The 5524-nt window shown below is 40.8% G+C and overlaps 1 long non-coding RNA gene across 1 annotated transcript; it reads right to left on the minus strand.

The window, feature by feature from the left end:
• Positions 1-1915: 1915 nt before the first annotated feature.
• LOC120398543 lies at positions 1916-4293 on the minus strand. The gene is made up of 3 exons (XR_005594520.1): positions 4270-4293; positions 2525-2628; positions 1916-2274 (listed from the first exon to the last, which is right to left on the minus strand). It is a non-coding gene; the product is annotated as an uncharacterized LOC120398543 (long non-coding RNA).
• Between the last annotated feature and the right edge of the window lie 1231 nt (positions 4294-5524).

Consider the following 5524-nt stretch of genomic DNA (forward strand, 5'->3'; position numbering starts at 1 on the left):
TGCCGGGGTGGACAGCGCTATGTCAGTGGGAAAGCTTCTCCCACCAACACTGTTACCGCCACTCGCAGGGGCTGAAGTATTTAAGTTGACAGGAGAGCTCTCTCCCATTGGCTTAGGCTTAGAGCATCTGCACTTTCAGTGCAACAGCGGCGCAGCTACATTGGTGCAGCTGTAAGCTCTGTAGTATAGCCATAGCCAAAGTATCTACACATGGTTAGGATGGGCTCCAAGAGCCTGAGAGACAAACCACCACCCACTGCAGCCTACCTGGCTTCTACTGCTCAGCTTCCTGTTTATATAGACTAGCCTTAGAGCAGAGCAGGGCCTCCCCAGGCTGTTCCGTCTTTAGGCTCCACTGCGTCCCTTAAGGAAGCAGGTCACTCCTTCACAAGCTTACCCCACAGACAAACTTTTCTAGACAGAAGCACTCCCAGTCTGTACTGTTTCTATATACTCTAATGTTGAATTTCATCAATGTTTCTAATATCAACCTTATCTTTAAAATAAATCTATTAAGTTGTCACACTCATAAAATATTTAAATAGATATATGGATCTGGGGATTTTTTTTTTAACTCTCATCATGATTCCTGGTATAAAGAGGCTTGTTTCTATTAGTCCTGTGCTGCATGTGTAACGCCGACAGACCCCAGTCTGGAGCAGTGAACCACGGCTAGTCGGAGCCGTGATCGACGGAACCTGCAGAAGGGGCAGGTAAACAAACTGGCCCAGCCCGCCAGAGGTTTTCCCTACACAAGCAGTGTCACGAGTTTAGAAAACACTGTCTTAGATGGTTTTGAAAATCCAGTTACATGCATATCTGCAACTTTTGGTGCCTAAATACCTTTGAATTTCTGGCCCTTACTCTATATAGCATATTTCATCTTCAGATCAATGTTAATTCATGAACTATTTAATCCTCATAATGCCTCAATGAGGTGGTTAATTAAAAAATTATCCCTGCCTATGCTGTGCCTTACTCTATGCACATATCTAACAAGGTTTTTAGTCAATATAATTAATTTTTTTACTTTCATAAGCAATACAATTCACTCAGTTCCCCACGGAACAAAAAGGTGAAGAACATTTAAATTACAGGATGGTTCTGTTGTAACATCAGATGATTTTTTCCAAGAAATTACCAAGTGGATTCCTGAAAATCAATATAGTGGCAATTTCATTAGGATTTCTTGAATTGGGGTCAAGGACATAAACCACAGATGAATAACTTTTCTTTTTATCTTACAAAGGCTGCTACTTAGGTTGAAAAGCCCCTTTAGAAGCATTTCAAATTTCTAGTCAGGTCAAGATCTTCAACTGTTTTCTTCATGGTGTTTATAACTTCGCCACTTAACATGGTATACAGTATAATGGCACCAGTTTATGGAAAAATCCACTGCATGTTTGCTCTGTGGCAATTTCCAGGATTGTTGTGAATTTGTTTGTACCAGGAATGTGATTCATGGAGTCAACAGTGAGATTTAAATGAGTATTCTGACCTTAGCAACAATAAATATTTATCCCCAAGTAAATCCCAACACAAAGATTTTGTACATGTCACTCTAAACAGAGGATTTATGTACGGGAGTTTCTGTAACAGATAGTTACAGATACCACTCTAAAATATAAACATACAACTCCTGTTGACAGGATTGCAACATATATATCCGATGGCAGAATTTTGGTCAACAAATCAGAAACAATGTAGAACAATGCTTTGATTCATCTAACACCAATCTTTATTATTTTTAAGCCAGGCTGATTTAACACATTTCTTACCTAAACCTATTTTCACAGCTAGTGTATTGAACAAGCAATGCATGAAACTGCAATATATTTGCAGAACCCTGTTATCAGTTTGCACACTATCATAGATCAGTCAGTACAAAGGTATCCGTGTAGATTCATTTCCCGTTGAATCAAGTCAAAGATATGTCCGATGTTATTAGGAATCCTTCTCTGTATTAGAAGTTAGTTGTCTCCTGGTCCATTTGACTTTGTTCAATCGTATTCCACCCACTGCTTTTCCAAGTCATGGTTCTCAGTCCCAAGGAACTCTCTTGACCTACAATGAATTCTTCTGGGTCATTTCACATCAGCCTGCATTTTCCACCCCGTTTGGTCCTTGGCAGGTATTCTCATTGCTCCAGATTCACCACCACTGACCAGTCCACTCCACACTTTACTTCATGGGCCATTAGTTCCCAATTTCCCAAATTTCAGGGCACATGCTTGAGCTCTTCACTGCCGCCTCATGATACTTTAATGTCAGTTGCTAATGAAAATGGAAACTTTCATTCTTATTTTGCCATTTCAAACTAATATAAATATATACATATGTTCTGATTAGTTTTTAAACTTTTTTCTATTGACACTCTCTATACATATAGAAAAATAGATAATGCTAGAGTATGTAGCACATAAATAATGGATAGAGTGTGGTTAACTTTTCTAATTTACTCTGAGAACAGAGAGCTGTCAAACAGGATTTCATATGCAAATTAGAAATGAAGCAGAAAATCTACCTGTATATAGCAGTCTTTTGACAGAACTGCTCACAGTTGCAAAAGCTTTCTTCTTTTTATGTTTAGTACACAGACAAATTAGAGGCTCTTTTTGACATTTCTGTCTATTTGATATCCACACAGTGATATAAAACAAATAGAAAGAAAGGAAAGTGAACTTACTTTCTGTTCGTATAAAACATTTTTTTTTAAACTAGCTGCCACAAAAGCCTTGAAGCAGGGAGTGGGTGTACATTTAAGCATCAATTATTCATTCTGATAAGGATGCAATTCTCCCAATTAAAAACTAAAAATCACAATAGACTATCAATATGTATGCAATCTGGCCTACATTTTCAAAGGGTTTGCACCTCTAACTTGGACTTTTGCACCTATAACAGGCACATGTGAAATTTAGATTTCAAAGGAGAAACCAACAGAGGTGAAAGTGAGATTTACTGCCCAAAATTATTCCTAACAGTGAATATGGAAGAGATATGGCCTGGAAAATACTTTTGCAGTATGATTTCCAAAATGGGTCAACTGGATGTGAGTGGCACCTGAAGTCCAAAAAATTCACACTACATGATGCCTGCATCCAGAAATCTGTTTTCACTAACTGTCCTGCATTGCTTTATACACCAGTTTTATAAACTTCAGCCCATGCAAATGTTCGTCTGCAGCAGCTAATAGTTCCTTTAATTCCTGATGTTTTCTCTGAGTCCTCAGGACCTCACTCAAAGCCAGGTAAAAAGGAGCAGGTCAATGCTAGCTACTCCCTCCACCCAAGCCAATTCACTCCATCTTGCCACACATGTGGCAAATAATACAAAGCCATGTGGGGAAGGAGAGAATGGTCCAAAGGCCTTGAGGGAGTAGAGAATGGAATTTGACTGTGACATTCTTGCTGCTGCTCATTTCCTCCTCCTTGGGGATAATGTAAGTCAGTAGGAGGGATGGCTCCATGGCAGAGGCTGAAAAGTGGAACGGGCTGGGAGCTTTTCAATATAACATTGTCAGAAAATGCTGATATGTCAAAACTCAAACTTTGAATGGGAAAGGGTCAGTTTCGATTAATTTTTTGATGCATACAATTTTTGGTAAGAAAGTTTTGGATATGTCAGTGTTTTGTTTTAAAGACAAGGTGTGTGATCTTTCATTGGCCCAACTTCTGTCCATGAGAGAGACCTGCTTTCATGTTTACAGGGAACTATAGAAGAGCTCAGAGTAAGCTCAAAAGCTTGTCTTTCGCCAACAGAAATTGGGCCAATAAAAGATATTACCTCACCCACCTTGTCTCTCTAATATCCTAGGGCCAGCATGGCAACAACACTGCATAAAATAATGTTTTGTTTCAACATTTTCAAAATGAAAAATTCTGGTTTTCCAGATCAAAATGACGTCTCCTTTTTAAAGTTAAGCTAAAAGAAATTTTAAAAAATTTAAAGTGGGCAAAATCAAAACAAAGCATTTCAAATGACTCAAACAAACCATTTGTGTAGTATTAGTTTTTTAAACAGGATTTTAGCTTTTCCTTCTGATTTGGAACAGATTTTTTTTTTTAAAACAAAATCTCAATTTTTTGAAGGATAGGAAAAAACATTTCCCACCCAGCTCTAGTGAGTGGGTGTAACAGAGGCAGGGTACTTTCCCTTCAACACCATGGTCCTCCAATCAGAAAGTGGGTATTGGGACTCATCAGGTGTTACAGACCATAGAGCCTTAGCAGCTGCAGCATCTACAGTGCTTGCATAGGACTGGTGTACCTGGTACAGTACTGGGAAATGGTGTGCCATGGTACTCCTGCAACTACATCAGGGAGGGGATGGTTACAATACTATTCTACTTTTGCAACTGTGCTAATATCTCCTCTTCTGTTTTTCTCTTGCAGGTGTCACTCCAGAGATATCCCCCAGAGATACAGGGCTTTCTTCTGTCTTGGAGGAATATGAGTAACTTTCCTCATCCCTCCTCCTTTTCTGTTCCTTCTCTCTGCTTTGTAGTTGTCAGAGCTGGCCTCTTTAAAGGGAGTCAAAGCCCCACCTACCCATGTAGGTCATCTTTAAGGAGAATGGTCCTCTCTTGGCCCACCTGTAAGCAATTAACTGCCTAGGTGGCTAGTCGGCAACTAATTGATGAACTAGTACCTGGGCCTGTTAAAAGTCTATCAGTGCTCAACTGGAGGAGGATACTTCTAAGGAGAGCTGCAGGAGGAAGCATAGGAGAAAAGAATTACTAGGGAAAAAGGTTCAGCTGAAGCTACAGCTGGCCTGAGTTGCAGCCCAGCTCTAGGAAGAGAGCTGGGGACTCCTGATCCAAGGAATGGAGTGACTGTTTATAACCCAGCTCCAGGAGGAAGGCTGTAGTACTCCTGAATGCAAGGAGGGTAAACTACTCTGAGCCCCCAGAAACCCCAAAGGGGCTTGGACTTGAGGGGTTAAAGAAGAGGTGTGTTGCACATTGTCAGGGCTGGCTCCAGGTTTTTTGCTGCCCCAAGCAACAAAAAAAGTGTGCCGCCGCTTGAAAAGAGCCACCCCCAAAGGGTCGGAATGCCACCCCTTGAGAAGTGCCGCCCCAAGCACATGCTTGGAACGCTGGTGCCTAGAGCCAGCCCTGCACATTGTAAAAAGTGTTAATAAATCAGACCCCAGGAAAAGGGGATATTTATTTGATGTACTTGATTGGAGTCAGTGACAAAGAACCAAGAGAGAGCTATAGGCAGTGCAAGTGCAAGGCCAGAAAGGTGTGTTCTACAGGGCTGCACCCTCACAGAGTAGTGCTCTCTCCATTATTGTTTTGCAACTTTTAACACTCTCTTTTGGAGACAGAATTTGAATCTCAGGCTTCAAAGGAGACCTACAGGGTGTATGTTCCACTTTGCTACTAACAACAACCTGTAGGTTAGCGTCTGATAGAGAATTCTATTTATTAAACACTTGATTTTTCTCAGTGCCCCCTGAATTTGTCCAAAGGATGCCATGGCAGAGCCTACAGGAGCCCTCTGTGGGCTTCTTTCGGGCC

Source organism: Mauremys reevesii, linkage group 1, assembly GCF_016161935.1.
Source record: "Mauremys reevesii isolate NIE-2019 linkage group 1, ASM1616193v1, whole genome shotgun sequence".
NCBI lineage: Eukaryota > Metazoa > Chordata > Testudines > Geoemydidae > Mauremys > Mauremys reevesii.